Source organism: Dendrobates tinctorius, unplaced genomic scaffold (genome assembly GCF_039654945.1).
Source record: "Dendrobates tinctorius isolate UK_male_01 unplaced genomic scaffold, ASM3965494v1 ptg000251l, whole genome shotgun sequence".
Lineage (NCBI taxonomy): Eukaryota > Metazoa > Chordata > Amphibia > Anura > Dendrobatidae > Dendrobates > Dendrobates tinctorius.
The window spans coordinates 5,058,206-5,083,818 of NW_027361918.1; positions in this window are offsets into that span (position 1 = coordinate 5,058,206).

Genomic DNA, 25,613 nt, shown 5'->3' on the forward strand with positions numbered 1-25,613 from the left:
AGCTCTAGGTTCTCCTGTGGCATGATGTTGTGTAATTTGCCTTTATAGTGTGTATCGAGGATGCTGGCCAACCAGTAGTCGTCATCCCTCATCATTTTGGCAATGCAGGGGTCCCTTTTTAGGATCCGCAAGGCATAATCACACATGTGGGCCAATATTCCAGGTGTCAATGCTGCACTGCCAGTGTTGGGTGGAGGAGCACTTTCTAGCAAATCCACATCCCTCCAGTCACGTACAAACCCTGTACCTGACCTTGGTACGCCCACACCCTGTACCTGACCTTGGCACGCCCACATGTTCTCTTGCCCCCTGAGAAGCATCCTCCTCCCCAAAATAATCATCCCCCTCATCCTCCTCCTCATCTTCCTCTTCTTCCTCCACCTCGTCCACGACAGTTCCCTGACCAGGCAATGGCTGACTGTCATCAAGGCTTCCCTCCTCCTCCTCCTCCAGTTGCTCCTCAGCTGCAGACGCCTGATCCTTGATGTGCGTCAAAGTTTGCATGAGCAGACGCATAAGTGGGATGCTCATGCTTATGATGGCGTCGTCTGCGCTTACCAGCCGTGTGCATTCCTCAAAACACTGAAGGACTTTACAAGGGTCGTTCAGCTTTGACCACTGCACACCCGACAATTCCATGTCTGCCCTCAAACTGCCTGCCCATGTATCCTCCCACAAATGCATTAGAGCCTGCCTCTGTTCGCACAGCCTCTCAACCATGTGCATGGTGGAGTTCCATCTTGTAGCAACGTCTATGATTAGGCGGTGCTTGGGAAGGTGGAGCAATCGCTGCAGCTTCTGCATACGACTGGAGTGGACGTTTGAGCGACGGATGTGTGAGCACAGTCTTCGCACCTTATGGAGCAGGGCTGTTATCTCCGGATAATTATTTAGAAAGCACTGCACCACCAGGTTCAAGGTATGAGCCAGGCAAGGTATGTGTCTGAGTTTTGAAAGGGCTATGGCTGCCACAAAATTCCACCCATTATCACTGACTACCTTGCCTGGCTCAAAATGTAGACTGCTCAGCCATGACTCAGTTTGTCGATTTCAAGTAGTCAGCCAGTACCTCCGCGGTGTGTCTACTGTCGCCCAAAGACATCATTTTTAAAACAGCCTGCTGCCGCTTACCACTAGTTGTTCGATAGTGGGACACCTTGTGTGCAACACTGACAGATGTGGATGGAGTGCTCGTGCGACTGCGCTCTGTGGACGAGCTTTCGCTTCTGGAGGAGGAAGAGGGTCGAACGCCTACAGCCAACTGTTTCCTATACCGTGGGCTAGGCAGCACTGTTCCACCGCTGCTGTCCCCTGTGGAGCCTGCATCCACCACATTAACCCAGTGCGCAGTGATGGACACGTAACGGCCCTGGCCATGCCTACTGATCCATGCATCTGTTGAGAGGTGCACCTTTCCACTCACTGATTGTTTTAGTGCATGGACAATGCGGTCTTTCACATGCCGGTGGAGGGCAGGGATAGCTTTTCGAGAAAAGAAGTGCCGACTGGGTAGGTCATAGCATGGGACAGCGTAGGCCATGATCTCTCAGAAAGCTTCGCTTTCTACCAAACGGAAGGGCATCATCTCTAATGAGATCAGTTTGGCAATGTAGGCGTTCAAAGCCAGTGTACGCGGATGAGAGGATGAGTACTTTCTTGTCCTACTCAGAGTGTCTGGTAGGGTGAGCTGGACTTGAGAGCTGCATATGGGGGAACTAGTATTGGACATGACGGACTGAAAAGGGGTTGGTGATGGTGAGGGTGTTGATGGCCTAGATTCAGTGTTTCCTCGCGAAAATATTGTGATTGCCTGACTGGTTTGGCCTAGCGACGACACCTCAACATTTCTTGATGGTGGTGTGCTTAGCGGTGGCCTTACAGTGGGGGAAGCGATGGAGCGTTGCCGGCTAATTTCAGTAGGAGCAGGTGCACATGTGCTACCTGAGCTTTTGTAGTCCGTCCACGCTTGCAAGTGCATGTTGGTTAAATGTCTAAGCATGCAACTGGTATTCAAATTTCTTAGATTTTTCCCTCGGCTAAAGGTCTTTGCGCACTTCTTACAGATAACCTTTGCGTCATCAGTAGGATTTTGTTCAAAAAAGTGCCACACTGCACTCATCCTACTATGGTACAAATTTTCAGGGCTTGCACACTGTGCTAATTTGACCGTCTGGCCAAGCTGTCCTGCAACTCTTTTAGTTTTCTTGCCAAGTTTTTTGACAGCTACGGGCCTGCCGGATAACCGCTGCTGCGATGACGATGCCTGCTGCGGCTCCTTCTCCTGTTCTGACCTATTGTCACCAGCACCCTCTTCCCCCAATGGATGCCAATCCGGGACAACAACTGGGTCATCCATGACCATGTCTTCAATGTCATCTGCACCTTCCTCTGTGTCACCGTGTAAGGTGGTATAGTAAGCGGGAAGGGGCACCTGAGTTTCATCAGGGTCCGATTCGGGCTCAGTAGACTGCGAGGGCAATGTAGTGCTGTGGGTGAATGTACCAGCAGATTCATCTAGCAGTGGCTGTACATCAGTGCACTCCATGTCATATTCATTTTGGACTGGGGAATTCAGAATTTGACTTGATAACCCAGGAATGGTATGTGAAAAGAGCTCCATGGAGTAATCTGAAGTGTGTGCTGCAGCATCCTTCACTTTTATTGTGGGTGAAGGACACAATGAAAGGTGTTGTTCCTGACCAGAGGCCTGCACTGACGATTCTGTGCTTGCAGTTTTTGTAACTTCAGAAGGGGAGGCAATAGAGCTGGAGGCTGTTTCGGCAATGTAAGCCAAAACCTGTTCCTGATGCTCCGGCTTTAAAAACGGTTTACCTACTCCCAGAAAAGGGAGCCTTAAAGGCCTTCTTGTGCCAGATGATGATGCAGGCTCAACACCTCCTGCCTTAGCTGCTATTGTGCTTTTGCCAGAACCAGCCGATGCACCACCACCACCATCACCATCAGTACCAGCTGCGCCCCCCGCTCACATCCGCGGCCTCTTCCACCAGACATCCTCATGTTTGGGAAAATGTACCAAAAATACCAGCAGAGAAATGGTACTGTATGTGTAGCGTACAGCTCTGTAAGGTGTATGTAAGAAGTGAAATCTCCGTATATATTTTGTGAGTCACAGACGCTCACCCAGTATGTATTTCACCGTAATCCATCAAGCAGATATAAGGTACTGTATCAGAGGTGTACAGCTGTATACGTTGTTGGTGAAACTGTCAATCTCCGTATATGTCACAGACACACGCTGACTCTGTGTAGATGTGACAGTAATAAGAACACCAGATATCCGATACTGTTTGAGAATCGGACTGCTCAATACGGTGTATAAAGAAATGGAAATGTCCGTAATAATAATAATAAATTGTATTTCTATAGCGCCGACATATTCCGCAGCACTTTACATTTCAGAGGGGACTTGTACAGACAATAGACATTACAGCATAACAATAATAACACAGATCATAACAGATACCAAGAGGAATGAGGGCCCTGCTCGCAAGCTTACAGTCTATGACGAAAGAGGGAGACACGAGAGGTGGGTGGTAACAGTTGCCCTGATTGTATGGACCAACCATAATGTTAAGTGTGTAACAGTACAGACGCAGAGGGCTAATGGAGGCATAAAGCATGTGGGAACATGATGCGGGGAACCTGGTTATGGTAAAACTTTTGGCTGTGCCACACAGGGATAGATTAGGTTAATGTGTTGAGGCGATAGGCCAGTCTGAATAAATGCGTTTTCAGGGCAAGCTTAAAATTGTGGGGATTGGGGAATAATCGTATTGACCTGGGAAGTGCATTCCAAAGAATTGGTGCATAGAATCATAGAATCGTAGAGTTGGAAGGGACCTCCTGGGCCATCTGGTCCAACCCCCTGCTCAAAGCAGGATTCGCTAAATCATCCCAGTCAGATGTCTGTCCAGCCTCTGTTTGAAGACTTCCATTGAAGGAGAACTCACCACCTCTCGTGGCAGCCTGTTCCACTCATTGATCACTCTAACTGTCAAAAAGTTTTTTCTAATATCTAATCTGTGTCTCCTCCCATTCAGTTTCATCCCATTGCTTCTAGTCTTTCCTTGTGCAAATGAGAATAAAGTTGATCCTTCTACAATGTGACAGCCCTTTAGATATTTGTAGACAGCTATTAAGTCTCCTCTCAGTCTTCTCTTTTGCAAACTAAACATTCCCAAATCCTGCAACCTTTCCTCATAAGACAGGGTTTGCAGACCGGTCACCATTCTGGTCGCTCTTTTCTGAACTTGCTCCAGTTTGTTGATGTCTTTTTTAAAATGTGGTGCCCAAAACTGGACACAATATTCCAGATGAGGTCTGACCAAAGAGGAGTAGAGGGAAATAATGACTTCACGTGATCTAGACTGTAGGCTTCTGTTAATACATCCTAGAATTGCATTTGCCTTTTTTGCTGCTGCATCACACTGTTGACTCATATTCAGTCTGTGATCTATTGGGTATACCAAGTCTTTTTCACATGTGCTGTTGCTTAGCCCTATTCCTCCCATTCTGTATATGCTTTTTTCATTTTTATTGCCCAGATGTAGTACTTTGCATTTTTCCCTGTTAAAAACCATTCTGTTAGTTGCTGCCCACTTCTCCAGTTTATTTATATCTTTTTGAATCCTCTCTCTCTCTTCTCTAGTATTAGCTATCCCTCCTAGCTTTGTGTCATCAGCAAATTTAATCAGTTTACCCTCAATTCCTTCATCTAAATCGTTGATAAAGATTTTGAACAATACAGGGCCCAGGACAGAGCCCTGTGGTACCCCACTTGAGACATTCTTCCAACTGGATGTGCAGCCATTTACGACCACTCTTTGGGTCCGATCACTAAGCCAGTTATGAATCCACCTAACAGTTGCCTTGTCCATTCCATACTTAGTCATTTTTTCAATAAGGATTGTATGAGAGACTTTGTCAAATGCTTTGCTGAAGTCAAGATATACTATATCTACAGCATTTCCTTGATCCACCCAATCAGTGATACCGTCATAGAAGGAAATTAAGTTAGTCTGACATGACTTATTAGTTACAAACCCATGCTGACTCTGTTTAATCACTTCATTCTTATCCAGGTACTGACATACATGTTGTTTAATAATTTGTTCAAAGATCTTTCCTGGTATAGAAGTCAGACTCACCGGCCTATAGTTGCCTGGGTCCACCTTCTTCCCCTTTTTGAAGATAGGAACAACATTTGCTCTTCTCCAGTCTTCTGGCACTTCTCCTGTTCTCCAAGAATTTTCAAAGATTATGGAGAGGGGTTCAAAAATTTCTTCTGCTATCTCCTTCAGTACTCTGGGGTGTAATTCATCTGGACCTGGAGACTTGAATTCATTTAGGTTAGCTAAGTGTTTCCTCACTATCTTTCTGTTTATAGATATCTTGCAGCACGTGTAAAGTCTTGGAGACGAGAGTGGGAGGTTCTGATTATTGAGGATGCTAACCTCAGGTCATCAGCAGAACGGAGGGTGCAGGTAGGATTGTATACTGAAACAAGGGAGGAGATGTAGGGTGGTGCTGAGCCATGGAGGGCTTTGTGGGTGAGGGTAATAAGTTTATACTGAATTCTGGAGTGGATGGGTAGCCAGTGTAATGACTGGCACAAGGTAGAGGCATCGGTGTAACGATTGGTGAGGAATATGATCCTGGCTGCAGCATTCAAGAAAGATTGGAGAGGGGAGAGTTTGGTAAGAGGGAGACCGATTAGAAGGGAGTTACAATAGTCCAGACGAGAATGAATAAGAGAAACAGTAAGAGTTTTTGCAGAGTCAAAGGGTCGAATTCTAGAAATGTTTTTGAGGTGCAGATGACAACAGCGAGCCAGAGATCGAATGTGGGGGGCAAAGGAAAGCTCGAAGTCAAGTATGACCCCAAGACAGCGGGCATGTTGCTGGGGAGTAATAGTGGAACCACACACAGAAATGGCAATGTCGGGCATAGGTACATTAGTAGAGGGAGGAAACACAAGGAGTTCAGTCTTTGACCGGTTCAGTTTCAGATATAGGGAGGACATGACGTTAGACACAGCGTTTAGACAATCGCCGGTGTTTTCTAGAAAGGCTGGCGTGATGTCAGGAGAAGAAGCGTATAATTGGGTGTCATCGGCATAGAGATGGTACTGGAAACCAAATCTACTGATTGTTTGACCAATAGGGGCAGTATACAAGGAGAAGAGGAGGGGGCCTAGAACCGATCCTTGAGGAACCCCAACAGTAAGGGGAAGGTGAAAGGAGGAGGAACCGGCAAAAGATACAGTAATGGAGCGGTCAGAGAGATAGGAGGAGAACCAGGAGAGAGCGGTGTCCTTGAGGCCAATGGAACGGAGCATAGTGAGGAGGAGCTCAAGTTCTCACACAAGCTTCAGATGGCTCAAATAGAAAGGGGTAACAGTCCGCAGCTGACCTCTCTCCAGGATATAAATCCAAGGAAACCATGTCTGGAAAACTTCCCTGTGATGGAGAAGGATACGGACTTAGATACTTTTCTTTGTGGGGTTTGAAAAAACCTGCAGGCAATACCATCTACCCAGTGAGCAGTGGGCACAGTATCTAACTCCAGGGTAGAGAGGCAAAGCCCTGGAAGTTTTTGCTGGTCTCCCACCAGAGCTAGAAGGGGACTATGAGGCCATAAAAGAGGCCCTGATCAGGAAATACAGCCTAACCCCAGAAGTATATCGGAGAAAGTTCCGGAACCTACAACCTACAAAATGTCTCCTATTGTGTGTGCAGCTGTATCTGGCCCTAAGGACGTGGAGGTAACAAGGACTCTTGAATGACAAGTGAGTACAGAACGAAGACCACAGCACTACACACACGTCAGGTTCCTGTTTAGAAGATAGTTTTCGGGGTGAAGAGAAGTCAGAACCAACCCACAGGTCACTGAAGCTGCGCTCTCATGCTCAGTGTCTCCTGGAATCACGGCTGAGCAGTCGCATCCTGTCTCCGCTCAGCCATGCAACCATGATGTAGGAGGGATGGGCTCTTCAGAGGACAAATGGATTGTTGTCGGACAGGTGAGGAAAATGGTGCTTTATTATTTTTTTAATTTACAGTAATAAAGGGGTAAAAGAGATTGAGGAGTGTTTATTTCAAATAAAGGACTTTTCTCTGTCTTTTTTGCATTTGACTGTGGGCTTAGTAATGGAGGCTTCTAATAGATGCCTCTCCAATACTAACCGCTGGTCTTAATGTCAGCGGCCATAAAACAGCTGACATCAACCCCAACTCTATTAACCTAATTGCCCCCGTACCAGGGCAAGTGGGAAGAGCGAGGCTAAGCACTAGTTTTGGGGAATCAAATGGATGCGCCATTTCTGTGGAGGCAGGGGGCTGATGGTTTTTAGTGTGGGAGGGGGTCAATATCCATATGCCTTCCCCTGGCTATTAATATCAACCCCCAACTGTCTGTTTAGCCTTTGCTGGTTAGTTATTATAGGGGGACCCAACGTCATTTTTATTCTGGGGTTCCCTGTAAATTCACCAGGAAATGCTAAGCAAACAGCTGTGAGCTGTTAGTAACAGTCTGGGAACTTTTGGGGATATTGGCCCCTTTCCCAGAATAGTAACATCAACCACCTTTGCTGGTTATGAAAATTACGCAGGAGCCCACACTATTTTTTTATTATTATTATTATTATTTAATACACAATGTACACAGCGGGAGCTGAATACGACTCCCATCAATGTCGCCTGGTTGCGCTGATCTCGGGGAGATCAGGCGACAACGATGAGAGCTGCCTTCAGCCGCTAGCGCCTGGGAACAGCGCGAACTGTACGGCTTTTCCCAGGCGCCGGTATGTGTGCACATGTGTGGCACTCATTTCGTCCATGGTGCATGTAAAAAACAGGACATGTCTGCAGGTTTTTCACATGGACACACGGTCCATGTGTAAAACTTGACATGTGCGCACCACTGTTACATACAATGGGTGTGCGTGTGTCCATGTTTGTGGCTCTTAAAACCTGGGGGGGTGAAGGAGGCTGTATGCTGTTCCCACCTCTCTGCAATGTCCCTGCTTTCCGTTGATCCCACCTATTGGTAGCATCTCCTCCTTTGTGTGTTGTTCCTGCCTCTTTTCACTATTTTTCTGCAGTCTTTGTGCTCTTTCTTCTTCTCTCTGATGTTGTCCTTATACACTGCCCAGCAGGTGGCACACATGGTATGAACGATGCAATGCTAGGGCAGATGCAAACGGCCATATTAACAGTCCGAGTGCAATCAGACAAAACATCAGATCACGCTTGGACCAATATTCTTCTACGGGTTTGTGCACATGTCCGATATCATCCTCAGATAGTGTTTGTCCAAGAAAAAATTGCAGCATGTCCGAGTTTGATCCAGTTATCATGTCACACTCGGCCATGTGTGGAAAACATCGGACCCCACTCTGATGACACACCTGACTGCAGTGACACAATGGAGAAGATGGAGACTTTTTTTTTTCTCCATCTTCTCATCAGTGGGAATCGGACCACACTATGATCACAGCCTGGTCAATCTCTGCCCAGTGCGTGGTTAGCATAATGGATCTGGTTTTATTGGATGATAAGAAATTTGCTTATCTGCACCGGGCCTTATCCATATTTATAAGCCCATCAACGCCACTATCAGCGGCTCCTCGGCAGACCCCAGCTAGCCTTGCTTCTCCTTTTCCCACAGCTGCCTCTTCTCACATCCGCGCCTCCAGTCGCCGGCATTACACAAGGTGAGGAAGGGATTCTGCCATCCTCCATTCTTCTTGTATGTCAGTGGTAGAAGATTGACCTTACCGCCACATTTCCTCCAATACGGAGAAAACACCGAAGGCTCGATCCCAGCGGGTCAAGACAGAGGAGCTCATAAAATGAAGCAAAACGGCAAAAGGATGAATGACCCGAAGGTTGTCATCTCTGTGAAGAGGGTCACAGTTCTGCAGGAACATCTCCACTGTCTGGGGGAACATATCACAAGATCAGCCCAGAAGATGACGGACACAAAGGACTGTGGAGGTGTCCGCTATCTCCTCACACAATGTCTCCACTCTTCAGCTTTTCTTCTTTTTTTTTTTTAGCTTGGGCCGCACTGGCACCCAACAATCTGCCCTGGAGCAGCGTTGCCCTGGGGTGCAGTATATTCCTAGGCAGTGGTATAATGTAGCTAGAAGGAATATAGAGCGTGCATAGGGTCTTATCGGAGATAAAATGAATATTCGTGAGGGATAATCAAATTCACTCACCTATTATGGCTGTGTGAGACACAACCACTGCACTTAGCATTGGCGGCTGCTGCAAGCCCCGATGTGATGATCCTTTGCTAGGTGAAGAGAATGGGGCATCAGACTGCGCTGCTCGAAGTGGTGTGATCACCACGAAACGCGTAGAAATAAAGTCTATTTTCTATTACTTCCACTGGGACTCCTCTGGTCCATCATCCTGACAGGCGAGCAGCGCAGTCTGATGCCCCATCCTCTTCACCTAGCATAGACTGTGGTGCAAGTGTGGCGCCCCTGAGGCTCAGTCGCCACAGAGGTACTGCACCTCCTCCTGAGGTGTGGTATCCCACCATCCAGGTAAGGTGGAAACACCTGACCACACTCCAACACCTGCACCCCTCACCACAAAGTAGTGTAGCATAGCACCCCTTGGTGGCTCCCTGCTTGGAACATGAAACGTGCTGGGAGGTGGGTGGAGTTTAGTTCGCACCAAAAGAGCGGGAAGAGTTGAGTCAGTCAGTCTTTCATTCATTCAGTCAGTGAGTGAAGATGTAGAAGGACAGAGTGTGAGACAGAGAAGATCCCCGGGAGAGGGATGGAGGAAGGAAGTGCTGCAGCAGGCCACAGTGATCTGGGTCTGCTTCAGCAGCAGTTCGCGAGTCAGCCGGGCAATCTCCTCCTCCAGCTGTTGACAGTCCATCCTGGAAGCCAGGTCAGAGCCTTCAGCCATTGCGCCGGGGAGATTCAGCTCAACCTCCTTGCGCTCCGCAGGCCTCCTCCCTTCTCCTTCCAATATGGCGTTCTGGCGTTCTTCTTCCCACCTCGGCTCTTTTACCGCCACTGGCTTTCGCTCCTCCTTCTGGGGGCGGCGTCTTCTTCCAACTCCTCCATACCAAGCCAGTATACGAACCCCTCGGGGGGTGGGCCATGTTGCTGTTGCATAGAAGTTCAGACAGGGGAGGCCCAGGACAGTTCGCAGCGCAAGACCAAGGTCCGGTACCCAAGGTTGTACGGATACTAATGGTCCTGCAGCAGACATCGGAGGAATAGAAGTAGTGACCGCTTTATTCCCACACAAGACTTGGGGGCACAACAGCAACATATCAGTGAGCCGGGACTTACTAGCAAGGAGTCCCAGAAGCAGGCTACAGCCGTCTGTTGTACAAGTAGAGTTCATAGGAACATCTGACAGGAGGAACTCCAGTGTAACTCAGACATGGAGTACTTCACTCAAAGGCGCTATAAGAGGAGACTGTCACATCTCCGTCAGACTCGGGGCCTGCTGTTCCGCCCTCAGCCACTAGGAGGCGATGGACTGTCACGCCGCCCTCGGGCTCAGGGCCTGCTGTCCAGGCCTCGGCTACCAGGAGGCGCCGGACTGACATGTCATCGTCGAATTCAGGGCCTGCTGTTCCGCCCTCAGCCACTAGGAGGCGCTGTGGCTCGCGCCCGAGTAATGGCGGCAACAGTGAAAGGGCTTCTGCGCAGGCGTCTAGTGGACACAGACTCCGCTCCTCTGTCAGTCATGAAGGGGTTGGTGCATCATCATCAGGTCTGGTCCTGGGGGTGGTCCTGATGACATCATCAGCCCGGGAGCCTGTGAGGGAGGACCTGATCCCTCAAATACCTTGGGACTGGGCTTGCAAGCCGCCGGATATATTCTTGGTTCCCCTGCGTGTTACTGTGTGAATTGCTGTTTGACTGACTCTGACTTTTGCCTGGACTTCTGACTCTGCTTCTGCCTAACGATTCTGTACCTCTGCTGCCCTCCTGGTTTATGACACTGACTTCGGCCTGGATTCTGACTCTGCTTCTGCCTAACGATTCTGTACCTCTGCTGCCCTCCTGGTTTATGACTCTGGCTTCGGCCTGGATTCTGACTCTGCTTCTGCCTAACGATTCTGTGCTTCTGCTGCCCTCCTGGTTTATGACTCTGACGTTGGCCTGGACTTCTGAGTCTGCTTCTGCCTAACGATTCTGTACCTCTGCTGCCCTCCTGGTTTATGACTCTGGCTTCGGCCTGGATTCTGACTCTGCTTCTGCCTAACGATTCTGTGCTTCTGCTGCCCTCCTGGTTTATGACTCTGACGTTGGCCTGGACTTCTGAGTCTGCTTCTGCCTAACGATTCTGTACCTCTGCTGCCCTCCTGGTTTATGACTCTGGCTTCGGCCTGGATTCTGACTCTGCTTCTGCCTAACGATTCTGTGCTTCTGCTGCCCTCCTGGTTTATGACTCTGACGTTGGCCTGGACTTCTGACTCTGCTTCTGCCTAACGATTCTGTACCTCTGCTGCCCTCCTGGTTTATGACTCTGGCTTCGGCCTGGAATCTGACTCTGCTACTGTCTACTGTTTTTATACCATTTCTGCCTGACTGGTTTAGTCTCGGATATCATTGCCTCTGTGTCCTGTATTGGAACACCTTTCTGGCGACCGTCCTGCTCTGGTCATTGCTCCTATTCAGACAGCGCCTCCTGGGCTCTGCTATAAATCCAGATCCCTGTATAGGGGTAAAGGGTATCAGGGTTTCTCGGGGTGCTGTCTGGCTGCAGTCCAGACCGCAGGCAGATGCCACAGAGACGTTCAGAAAAGGCACATATGTTGGTGGAGTGTTGGAAAGGATTATTCCATCTGGCCTGGAGGTTGACTGAGTCCCTAACCCGGAGGACACGGCACGGAAGCGGGCACCTGTTTTCACAACTGACTGTGAGTAAAGCTTTGGAACTACATGCCCTGGTGTCCTCCACTTATTCCTGCGCCAACCTGCCCAGCACCGCTACATCCCTCGCGCCTGACACTACATCATCTAAGTGTCACTTCACCTACACTGCCCTGGGACTACAGCCCTGCCTGTGGAGGGCTATAACATCACTGCTGCACCACACCATCTGTCCCAGAGGATCTGTCTGCAGCGTCGGCTTACATCTCTATTGCCGAATACCACAGGTGGCGTCACGAATCACTTATAAACTTTCATTACCATAAGCACACTGAAACAACCCCTTTTACAATGGGCGCCCAGGGCCACGGGCCGGGTCCCGGCTGCCGTGACATCTCCCATTGAAGCTCATCGGGCCCGGTACCGAGTACCCCACAGCCCTGGGTGTGAGGGCGACCCACAAGCTCATTGGCAGAATCTCCTACAGGGCCCCAATTATCACAGGTAATAGTCTTGGTCCACTCATATGGGTCAATCATATGGGTCAATGGGAACTTTTGGCCTCTATGCTCCAGGACCAATGTGCAACTACATCACATTCCCACTATTGTGATGCCCCTATTCCTAAAGTAATGAATATCATCATTAGTTCACACCTGGGGTCATAGTTTGACAGAGCACAACTTTTTGTGATGAGGCTACCTGGAAACTTAAATCAGACTCCATTGTCACCCCACACTCTGCTGTCCCTCTCCAGACTCTTCTGCCTCTCCTCTATACTCCTATCCTCTTTTCCAGACCCCTTTGTCAAGCTGAAGAACACTCTGTCCGTCTCTAGACTCGTATGTCCCTTCATCCAGACTCTTATGTTCCCCTGTCAGACTCCTCTTCCATCCTCTTGACTCCTCTGTCAATCTGCAGACCCTTCTGTCCTCCTGTAGGGTTAGGGCAGGGCTGAGGGAGATGAGGCGATGATGCGGTGGTGCTGCTGCTGATAGGCGGGAGAGGTGTGCTGATCCCACAGAATTGGGGGGGTGACCCACTTCTTGACGCAAACAGACGGGAGACTGAAACAGGAGCTTACATTCAACAGGTCTGTGTTTATTCACCACCCTCCTGACGACTTCCACAGTTCATGGCAGGACTTTTGACAATTTCTTTTCACACAGACCCGGGTACCTTTACTTGCTCTGTGTCACCGTCGTGGTGTCCTCTGCGGTTCTCCTCACTGTGGCTGCCCTAGGCACTTCCACCACAGCGCTTCACCGTTCAGAGTACACTGTCCCTTAATTCGCTCAGACTGTCTCCGTTTGATGCCACTGTACTTTTGGGTCACCCCCCGTGACCGTCTTTACTGTCAGGCTCTCTCTGAGGTTCTCCACTGCCTTTCCCTGTGCAACAGAACCTCTTATCCAATGAGCTCCCTTGGCTGACTGACTCTTCTGGAACCTTCCCTCAGCCTTTATACTACCAGCCTAGGTAGCCCTGCCCACTGTCACCTGACAGTCACCTTTGACCAATGAGAGTGACCTTGACCTGTGGCAGTTACATAACTACTCTCTTCTGTGCTCCACACTGCCCTCTAATGGTCACACTCAGTACGACACCCTATTCTTCTTCATCTCAGTGCTTCTATTCCTGCACTGAGCTATTCCCTCTGCCTCTCACTGAAAGCAGATACATCGGTCAGGCCAACCTCCCCACATTCTCCCTTCCTTTAACCATTGTCGTCCTCGACAATCTCATCCTGGGGTATAAGTGGTGTCAGGGGCCTGGCACTTTAACAACAAGTCAAGGTCGTCATCAGGGTCACACAGACCCCTTTGTCACACAGACTCTCGGTCACACAGACCCTTGGTCACACAGACCCCTTTGTCACACAGACTCTCGGTCACACAGACCCTTTGTCACACAGACCCCTTTGTCACACAGACCCTTTGTCGCACAGAATCTTGGTCACACAGACCCTTGGTCACACAGACCCCTTTGTCACACAGACTCTTGGTCACACAGACTCTTACTCAGGTACCCTGTCCGTCTGTCTTCTTCTTGTCCCGTTGTCCTGTCAACTTAACTGAGTCAGGGTCGGCATACTCCACATACCCGGGACCTGCTGAATACACATTTTTAAAAAAAAAATAAACAACACTTTAACATTTAAAATTCACTACACACATTTTTATATTTGCTGCAATGCGTGTTTTTTCAAAACAGATTTTTTTTTTATACAACACACTAACAAAAGGTTAACCAGATGAGAACAAGGGTGTTCTCCCTTCCTTTAAGAACAACAATTCTGATAGGCATCCCGGCTACACCAGGAGTAGGGTGTTCTTTTCCATGGGGGATGTGGAACAGTCCCCTCTTAGTGCAACAGTGCACTGCAGTCCTGGCAGTCCAATATAGTAGGTACTCCGGGCCACCTCCTGGCAGGCCGATGTCTCGCCATAACAGGGGGACTTCACAGCTGTGGAGTCCCTGGGATGCCAAAAAATACCTCTGGGCCTTCAGTGTCCCTGATGCTCGAGACCCAGGAGTCCTCATCCTTTCATGGAGGCTTATACCCCTCAGGGCAGGCGATGACGGCTACCGCGTAATAGCCGCGGGGGCAATACTCCTTATAATAAGAGACCCACATTTAAGTAAAATTTTTCTCCAGTGGCGCGATCCCGGTGGTCGACGTGGGGCAGCGGTTCTTGGACGGTCGTCTCAGCGCCGTCCCACTGATGTCCAGGGGGTATCTCTCCTGCCTCTGGCCTCCTTCCTGGCTCCGGTGAGTCGCTCTGGCTCTCAGTCGATCCCACGGTCTCCTGCTCCTTCTGTCTCGTTCTGCTGACTCACTGTGACTCGCGTTCCCCGCCCCTTTTATATTGGCTCCTCCTCCAGCCCACCTGTCAGTCTCCACGGTCCATCCCTGAACTCTGTTCCCCGGAAACAGTTTCCCCCAGAACCCAGGTGACGGTCCCCTTGGTTCCGACCCGGACACTCGGCGGGGACCCTCTCTCCCACACAGACTTATTCCTCTCCTCCCTCTGCCTTCCCTGTCATCCTCTAGATCTTCCTGCACCGGCCCAGACTCCTCTGCCCCTTCTCCAGACCTCTCCATTTTCCTCCAGGTTCCTCTGTCCCTTCCTCTTGATTACTATGACTCCTCCTCCAGACTCCATCCCGCCACACTGCTCTGTGTCTGACTAGACTTTTCTAGAATTGTATGTGCTCTCTTCTAGACTCCTGTATTTTCCTTCACACTCCTCTCACCCTCAAGACGACCATCTCATTCCAGAACACAGTCATCTGTCCTCCTTTAGAATTCTCTGTCCTCCTCTGTCCACTCCTCCAGACTTTTCCTTCTTCCACTAGACTCTTGTGTTCCTTACATTAGACTCCTCTTCCCTCTGTTCTTTTCCTCCAGACCACTCTGTCATCCTCTCAATCTCCTATGTCCTCTTCCAATTCACTCCCTCCAGACTTCTGTTCCCTCATGTTTTTCCCCTCCTATAGACTCCTCTGTTGCCTTCCCCATAATCTTCTGCCCCATAATCTTCACTCCTATTACACCTCCTTCAAATATTTATTTCACTCCCTCCACAATCCTGTCCTTTCTTTCAAACTACTCTGTCCTCCTCCAGAGCACTGTCTTACTACAGAAGAGACTCATCGATCCCCTCCTCTAGACTCTCTTGTCCTCCTGTAGAATCCACTGTACTCCTTTGGACTCCTCTGTCCCATATTCCATATTCCAGTCTCCTCTGTTCTCTTCCTCCAGACCCCTCGTTCATCCTTTGAGGCTCTTCTGTCCTCTAATTCCCACTTTCCCTGTCTCGAGGTTACCGCAACAGAGAGGAGCCAGAAGATCGCAGTGTCAGATTGCTCCTACTCCTGCGCTGAAAAGAAGCACTTCACCTTCTTTTTAAAATGTGTTAATTTCGTTTGGCAGGACAGGGGTTAATCGGCCATGTTGGGAGCTCTGGGAGTCAGGGCTCTCAGCTGAGCTCAGTTAGCCACTTCTATCCCCTATGTAATTCAAACCCCTGTCAGTGCTAGCTTATGTATATGAATATAGTCTCTGGGATAATTTTGAAGGTGAAGATGCCGGGGCCTCCACCCTTGCCTTATCTCCTGAGTTAGCCCTCTGTCTGTTCTCTTCCCCCACCCAGGGAAGAGGGGGGCTACTGTGCACCACAGTACGCCAACCCAACAAACAAAGAAACACAAACAAAGGATAAATGAAAATACTAGGCATACAAATATTCACTCACATATAACAGAGGAATGCATCGGGGAGTGGAGGATGGGGAAAACCAAAGTAGAGGAGGTGAAGGGAATTGTTGCACTTACAAAGCAAGCAACAGTCACAGATAAATCCACCAAACCCGTCATATAAACACCACTTCTCCAAGTCATGCAGCATAAGCTAGGACTAAATGTGCAGAAAAAGAGATATCCAGCTCACCCTTCTAAGTTCTCATTGAAACTTGTAGCGTGGGTCACGTCTCTGCTCAACATAGAAATAACTTGAGTATATGAAAAGATCCAGCTCTGAGAAGATGAAGTAAACTTCAAATCTTTATTAGGTCCATTAAAATCATGATTGACGTCCGTACCCCAACCGGTAAATCCCGGAGGAAGATCGCTATAGAGGACCTGCGGCCGCTTCGAACAACTACGTGTCCTTAGACTCAGGAATAACCTCCACCAACAACAGATCACGTATTTCTAGTATTCAAGACAGGTGAACAATCAATCAACGACAAAACAACATAACATTGAAAAATAACAAAATATATCTAACAAAAAAACATTTATATCCTTAGTATAAAAAATTGAAAAGGAAACAGACAGAAAACAAAATCAAAATTAAACTTACCAAAATAAGATAAATTCCATCGAGACTTAATCCTTTTGGCACACGTGGGTCTAATAGAAATATCCACCGTGCTTCTCTATCACGTCATCGCCTTTCTCCGTCTCCACCACGAGAATGGTTTTTTTTTTACTCGTTCTATCGCATAGACTGAACAATGTATGGTATAAATATAACGCTGAGAGACATTGGAAATATTGCGGGATGAACAATGGTCAGCATCATACAAATGTTCACGTATTCTGTCCTTTAGCTTTCGAGTTGTGGAGCCCACAGATTTCAAATCGCAAGATCCGCACTACATAATATTTACCACATCATTAGAATCGCAGTTTAAAAACTCTTTGATTTTGTAGGTTTTGTTATTACCAGAATTGGAAAAAAAACGCAACCTTAGAAGAATGTGTACATGTCTTACAAGGATGCTGCCCACATTTAACATAACCCTTTGTGGAAGGCCAAAGGCTGGAGCTAATAGTGCATCTAGGGTTGTAAAAACTAGGAGAAAGAAAATTGCCCAATGTTGGTGCTCGGCGGGAAACAATTCTTACACCATTCTCCAAAATACTACCCATTATATAGTCATCCCGTAGGATGTGCACATTTTTTTTTAAACTATATTAGAAATAGATTTAAAATGGTTTGACCCACAGTATCCTCCACTCCCCAATGCATTCCTCTGTTATATCTGAGTGACAATTGGTATGCCTGGTATTTTCAGTTACCCTTTGTTTGCATTGCTTTGTTTGTGGGATTGGTGTACTGCGGTGCACAGTAGCGCCCCCTCTTCCCTGTAAACTGTACTTCAGGTTATGTCCAGTTTCCTCAGGTACAAAGGAGCAACGTGTGGGGATAGTAATCTCACTTTTCCAGGGGAACCCCCACGCGTCGGCACTTTCTTTCCTGTCTGACTCTCAGTTGCTTCTGAAGGTGGAGGGATTCATTTTGGGCACTGGGCCCAAACGACCCCAACCGCGTCTCTTTAGCTGAGTCCACACAGCGCCTACTTCAACAAGAAGAAGAAATATTGCTCTGAATTCCAGGGTTGGGCTACGGACACCAAGTCGAGTGACCCCGCACTCCGTAGCCTGTTCTGTGAGGGGCTCACACTAAGGGTGAAAGATGCTTTAGCCCTGTATGAGACTCCAGTCTCCCTTGAGGCGGTCATGTCTCTGGCAACCCGGGTTGATGGCCGTTTTCGCCAGAGACATAGGGCGACATTCCAATGTGTGGGAGGGCCAGGGCCAAAGGAGATCGGGACTGAGTCATCTGAGGAACCCATGCAGGTGGGGGCGGCACCTCACTCTGGAGAACGCTCTGCTGTTCGGCTTAAAGGGGGAGTGTGTTTTTACTGTGATAAAAGGGCCATTTCATGGGCACATGACCCTCTCGACCACATAGTAAACAGCTGCCAGAAAACTAAGAGGCCCGGATTGCAGGGAGGTTAGCAATCCGGGTGTATTCCTAACCTCCGTGGGTAGGACACAATTTTTCTTACCAGCTGTAGTTCACCTGGGTGGGTTTAAGGAGAACATGTCTGGACAGTGGTGCGGGGTTTAACTTGATCGACATTAGGTTCGTCCAGGTACCGGTCCTCAATCCTCAAACTCTGTCCAGACCTTTACCCATAATCACCATCGACTCCCCTCCCTTGTGACGGGCACTTTACTCAAGTCATCTGAGGTTTACATCTTCAGGTAGGGGCCATGTACTCTGAGGTAATAGACTGTTATGTGATAGAGGGTCTGCCCTTATCTGTGGTACTGGGACTTCCTTTGCTCGCTCTGCACAATCCTGCACTAGATTGGCGACGTCTCTCAGCCTTTTATTGTCAAGGTCGACGCGTCTGAGGTGGGGGTGGGGGCTGTATTGTCGCAGGGTGCGTCTCCTGGTAAATGTTGTCCATGTACATATTTTTCGAAAAAACTGTGACATCGATAACAGTGGACTCTGGGCAATCAAGTGGGCTTTTGAAGAGTGGCGTCATTTTTTGGAGGGAGAGGCTCATCTGCTTATGGTGATCATGGATCATAAGAATCTTGTATATTTGGAATTGGCGAAGCATCTATCGCCTTGATAGTCAAGATGGGCATTAGCAATAATAATCTCTTTATTTATAAAGCACCAACATATTCCGCAGCACTTTGCAGTTTGCACACATTGTCATCACTGTCCCCGACGGGACTCGCAATCTAGATTCCCTATCAGTATGTCTTTGGAAAGTTGAAGGAAACCGGAGAACCCGGAGGAAACCCACGCAAACACAGGGAGAACATACAGACTCCTTGCAGATACTGTCCTTGGTGGGATTTGAACCCAGGACTCCAGCGCTGCAAGGCTGCAGTGCTAACCACTGAGCCACCGTGCTGCCCATTGTTTAACGTTTGTGTCACATATAGGCCAGGGAACAAAAACATTAAGGCCGGGGTCAGACATGCAAGAAACTCAGCCACACGCTCCTGTCCGAGTGCCGGCGGCAGTGCCGGGTATTGACATGCGAGACTCGTGCGAGTTTCTCGCATGTCTGACCCCGGCCTAAGACCTTATCTCGTTTTCCTGGGGGAGGAAATAATTGTGAACCGGTACCTATTCTACAAAAAGGGGTTGTTATAGCGTCAATATAAAAACCAGGGGAAGAGTCTTGAGGAGATCATTTGCATATTCCCAGTGCCTTCTGGGATAAGTGAAGAGTCTCCGCGAGCTCAACGATCACTGGGTTTTGGCCGTTGCAGCTGAAAAGAGGAAATCGGAAAACCAGGGGAAGAGTCTTGAGGAGATCATTTGCATATTCCCAGTGCCTTCTGGGATAAGTGAAGAGTCTCCGCGAGCTCTACGATCACTGGGTTTTGGCCGTTGCAGCTGAAAAGAGGAAATCGGAATTTTGGCTCACCTTTCATCGTTTTTAAGAAATCTCAAGATGGAAGAGGCCAGGAGCCATTTGGTGAGCTGCATTTCTTGCTACATGTTCACAGACTTACCAGTGGAAAAGCCAAACTTCACATGCCACAAATGCAGCTCGTGTCCCTGCTGGAGGAAGAGAGGTTAGCTACGTTGAAGATCATTAAGGAAGGTGAAGAGTTCTTGGACAGAGCAGAATTATCTCTTCATGTTACAGAAAGAGAAGAAATTCGAAGTGCACCTGAAGAAACAGAGGAATGGAGACATGTGACCCAGAGAAGCAGGAGGATCAGGAGGCAGTCAGCGCCCATACTGCTCAGGAACCAGTACCAGGCTCTCACGCAGGAAAATGATGAAGAAATACATCAGGATAAGACTTTGCCAACAAGCAGCAACCTTGTACGCCCTCAGAGTCCTCCTGGATGGAGAAAGAAAAATGTTGTGAAGAAGAAACGGAGAGTGGTGGTCATGGGGGATTCCCTGTTGAGAGGAACAGAGGCCGCTATCTGCAGACCGGATATAACTTCAAGAGAAATGTGCTGTCTTCCAGGTGCAAAAATTAAAGATGTGTCTGACAGGATATCAGGACTCTTCAGACCTACAGATGACTACCCATTCCTGCTACTACATGTGGGGACAAATGACACTGCAAGAAACGACCTGGAAACCATCTGCAGAGACTTTGAAGACTTAGGCAAGAAAGTGAAAGAACTGGGAGCGCAGGTTGTCTTCTCTTCCATCCTCCCAGTGGATGGCCATGGAACAAGGAGGTGGAATAAGATTCTGCAGGTGAACAACTGGCTACGTCGATGGTGCCGTCAGCAACGATTTGAATTTCTGGATCACGGAGTGAACTACTTATACGATGGACTACTTGCTAGAGATGGGGTGCACCTTACGAAGACTGGAAAGCATGTATTTGGAAGTCGCCTTGCTACACTTGTAAGGAGAGCTTTAAACTAGAACAACATGGGAAGGGAAGCAAAAGACCAGAAAAAGCCATACACCTGACAAATGCTATTGAGAACTCTGCTAATAGAAGTGGAAAGGAAGAACAAAGACGAAAGAATCTAATTAATAAAAATATTGGAGAAAGAGAAACCAATCACAAACTAAAGTGTTTCTATACTAATGCACAAAGCATGGGCAACAAACAAGGAGAATTGGAACTACTAACACAGGAAAAGAAATATGATGTCATTGGAATCACTGAAACTTGGTGGGACGATACACATGATTGGAATACAAGACTAGAAGGATACAACTTATTTGCAAGAAACAGACTTGATAAACGAGGAGGAGGTGTCGCATTGTATGTTAGAAACGCGTATATCTGCACAGAGATTGAAGCTTCAGAGACTGGGAGTTCTGTGGAAACTGTTTGGGTAAGAATACAAGGACAGAACAATGGAAAGGACACCATTGTAGGCATTTACTACAGGCCGCCTGTGCAAGCTGAAGCTATGGATGAACTCTTTATGCATCAAATGGCCAAGTTCTCCAAAAAATATGACATAGTTGTCATGGGAGATTTCAACTATCCAGACATTTGTTGGGAATCTCTCTCAGGCAAAACTAACAGGTCAAGGAAATTCTTATCCTCTCTTGCTGACAACTTTATCTTCCAAAAGGTAGGGGAGAAAACAAGGGGAACTGCTACCTTGGATCTAATCCTTATAAACAGGGAGGAAATGGTTGAGGAGGTAAAAGTGGCTGGAACCCTAGGAGGTAGCGACCATGCTATTTTAGAATTTTGGATAACTAGAGGCGGAAGACCTGTGAAGACTCAGACGTCAAGGTTAGATTTCAGAAAGGCAGATTTTAAGGGATTCAGAAAGAGAATTGGAGGGATCCAATGGCTGGATATCCTTAAAGACAAAAATGTCCAGGAAGGATGGGAAATCTTGAAAAATGAAATTCTCAAAGCACAGTTGTTAACAATTCCGAAAAGAGGGAAGAATAGGAAGCATTTAAGGAAACCAGGATGGGTGAACACAGAACTTAAGCACATGCTAAAAAGGAAGAAAAAAATGTTTATAAAATGGAAAGAGGGAGGCATATCTAAAGAAGAATATAATGCTGTCTGCAGAATCTGCAGGGCACAAATCAGATTAGCTAAAGCTGAAAATGAATTGAGGCTTGCAAGAGATGTCAAAAGCAATAATAAAGGATTTTGGGGATATGTCAAAAGTAAAAGAAAAGTCAAAGATGCTATAGGATTTTTACAGGATGAAAATGATGAAATGGTAAGACAGGATGTTGAGAAGGCTGAACTTTTAAATTCCTATTTTGCATCTGTTTTCTCTCAGAAAGGAAATGTAACACCAACTGTTATTCACTGTCCTATTAAGGGAATAGAAGAATCCAGGATATCTATAAACAGAAAGATAGTGAGGAAACACTTAGCTAACCTAAATGAATTCAAGTCTCCAGGTCCAGATGAATTACACCCCAGAGTACTGAAGGAGATAGCAGAAGAAATTTCTGAACCACTCTCCATAATCTTTGAAAATTCTTGGAGAACAGGAGAAGTGCCAGAAGACTGGAGAAGAGCAAATGTTGTTCCTATCTTCAAAAAGGGGAAGAAGGTGGACCCAGGCAACTATAGGCCGGTGAGTCTGACTTCTATACCAGGAAAGATCTTTGAACAAATTATTAAACAACATGTAAGTCAATACCTGGATAAGAATGAAGTGATCAAACAGAGTCAGCATGGGTTTGTAACTAATAAGTCATGTCAGACTAACTTAATTTCCTTCTATGACGGTATCACTGATTGGGTGGATCAAGGAAATGCTGTAGATATAGTATATCTTGACTTCAGCAAAGCATTTGACAAAGTCTCTCATACAATCCTTATTGAAAAAATGACTAAGTATGGAATGGACAAGGCAACTGTTAAGTGGATTCATAGCTGGCTTAGTGATCGGACCCAAAGAGTGGTCGTAAATGGCTGCACATCCAGTTGGAAGAATGTCTCAAGTGGGGTACCACAGGGCTCTGTCCTGGGCCCTGTATTGTTCAACATCTTTATCAACTATTTAGATGAAGGAATTGAGGGTAAACTGATTAAATTTGCTGATGACACAAAGCTAGGAGGGATAGCTAATACTAGAGAAGAGAGAGAGAGGATTCAAAAAGATTTAAATAAACTGGAGAAGTGGGCAGTAACTAACAGAATGGTTTTTAACAGGGAGAAATGCAAAGTACTACATCTGGGCAATAAAAATGAAAAAAGCATATATAGAATGGGAGGAATAGGGCTAAGTGACAGCACATGTGAAAAAGACTTGGGTATACTAATAGATCACAGACTGAATATGAGTCAACAGTGTGATGCAGCAGCAAAAAAGGCAAATGCAGTTCTAGGATGTATTAACAGAAGCATACAGTCTAGATCACGTGAAGTCATTATTTCCCTCTACTCCTCTTTGGTCAGACCTCATCTGGAATATTGTGTCCAGTTTTGGGCACCACATTTTAAAAAAGACATCAACAAACTGGAGCAAGTTCAGAAAAGAGCGACCAGAATGGTGACCGGTCTGCAAACCCTGTCTTATGAGGAAAGGTTGCAGGATTTGGGAATGTTTAGTTTGCAAAAGAGAAGACTGAGAGGAGACTTAATTGCTGTCTACAAATATCTAAAGGGCTGTCACATTGTAGAAGGATCAACTTTATTCTCATTTGCACAAGGAAAGACTAGAAGCAATGGGATGAAACTGAATGGGAGGAGACACAGATTAGATATTAGAAAAAACTTTTTGACAGTTAGAGTGATCAATGAGTGGAACAGGCTGCCACGAGAAGTGGTGAGTTCTCCTTCAATGGAAGTCTTCAAACAGAGGCTGGACAGACATCTGACTGGGATGATTTAGCGAATCCTGCTTTGAGCAGGGGGTTGGACCAGATGGCCCAGGAGGTCCCTTCCAACTCTACGATTCTATGATTCTATGATTCTATGAATATGCTCCGATCTGGAAACAGAGGTTGATGACTCTCAGGAAGACGCCCCTGCTGCCTGTCTGTAAGATAAACTGTTTCCGTTAATCTCCATCTTAGAGTCGTTAGTGAACATCACAATCCGGTCTTGGCCAGACATCCTGGTAATAAACCCACTGCTGATCTTCTTACCCTGCGTTTTTGGTGGTCAGGAGTACATCAGGATGTCCAGAAATATGTAGCCGCCTGCAGTGTCTTTGCACGTTCTAAGACCTCCCATTCTCATCTGTCGGGAGCTCTCCAACCATTGGAGATTCCTAGTAGACTTTGGACTCACTTGTCAGTCAACTTTATCACGGATCTATCCATGTCGGCCGTGAATACGGTAATTTTGGTAGTTGTAGACAGATTCAGTAAGATGTCTCATTTTATTGCATTAAAAGCTTTACCGAACCTTGGCACAAATTTTTGTTAGAGAAATTGTAAAATTACATGGGATCCCAACCGATATTGTTTCTGACTGGTGGGTACAGTTTGTTTCCAAGTTTTGGGGGGAGGAATTTTGCACCCATTTGGGAATCCATCTGTTATTTTCTTCTGCATTTCACCTGCAGTCAAATTGGCAGACTGAATCCATCAGGACTCATGTGTCCCTTCCTCCAGACTCCCCTTTCCTCCTCCATATGCTTCTATCCTCCTCTAGACCTGTCTGTGATCCTCTCCTCCAGATTCTTTTCCAGCATCAAGACTCATCTGTCATTCTCTTCCAGATGCATTTGTCATCCACCAGACCATTTTGTTCCCCTCTATACTCTGTGGTTCTGTCCTCCAAATTCTTCTGTCCTCCTCCTAGACCTCAGATCTCCTCCCAGCCCACCACCATCGTTTCAGACTGCTCAGTCCCCATTTTGTCCTCACTTTCCTATGTGTGACCTCGCTATTAGTTCCGTTAATAGTTGCACTTTTGCTTTCCATCCTTACAGACTGCCTCATGTGACCTCTGTTCCAGATTGTGAGACTTTCCTTGAGGCCGAAAAACCTGGTATATCTGAATTTAACCCAACATCATCTCCATTCTTTAAATACTGTGATCAGAAAGCGAGGAAGCACCACAAGAGTTGCAGGAAGAGCCATCAACATTGGACAAACCGCTTCTTTGAACTGGGGAAACATTGCTGATGAGAGACCCAGGATCAGTGGCGCCCCTGAGACCAAAACTCTGGAAAGCACCAGAAATTTTCATCATCTGTGAAAGGCCCACCTTCCTGAATGAGTATTATCTCTAAATATTGGAAGAACACATCACAGAAGTTGCCAAGAGGAAGAAAACCACAATTAGTCCAGCTATGGCCAACTGCACCGGCCCATGGACAACCTCAAGAAGTCCACCGTAATGTGAACTCGAGGAAATAGTCATTATTTAGATTATGTCTCCTGTGGCCTCTTGTCACAGGGTGTTCAGATTTGGCGTTTTTATGTATCTGGAGGTGACATGGACATGGTGAAACGATGGTGACCATTGCCGATCTCTGAAGGACACTCACCAATAGTGCAAATAAAGGACTGTCCTGTAGATATGTCTCAGTATAATATTGGGGGACTAATGGGTTAATTATGTAAATGCCGGGAATAAATGGAGCATAATTCGCCCCCAACAAATTCCTCATCCCTGTTATACAACTCGCAGCCACCATCTACTACGGGATCTGGAGGATTTCCGACACACAGTGATCTCCAGAAGGCACAGGGTTAATACCCGGTCAGAAGGGCCACAGTTCCTTTACAGTACAAGCAGCAAAGCTAACAAAAATTCACAACTTACAATAACTAAAGAAAACAACAAAGATGGAGTATCATAAAGAAAAAAAATAAAATCCTTACAAACATCTCCAGAAAAGTGGGAAAAGAGCTTGCAATCTAGCAAGTTACGTTCACGTGTCCCCGTATGTAGCTGCCTCCTTCTTTGGAAACAGGTAATTAAGGAAACTCCTAATAGCTAGAAGATGTGAGCCCAACCATAGCTTCAATGCCCAA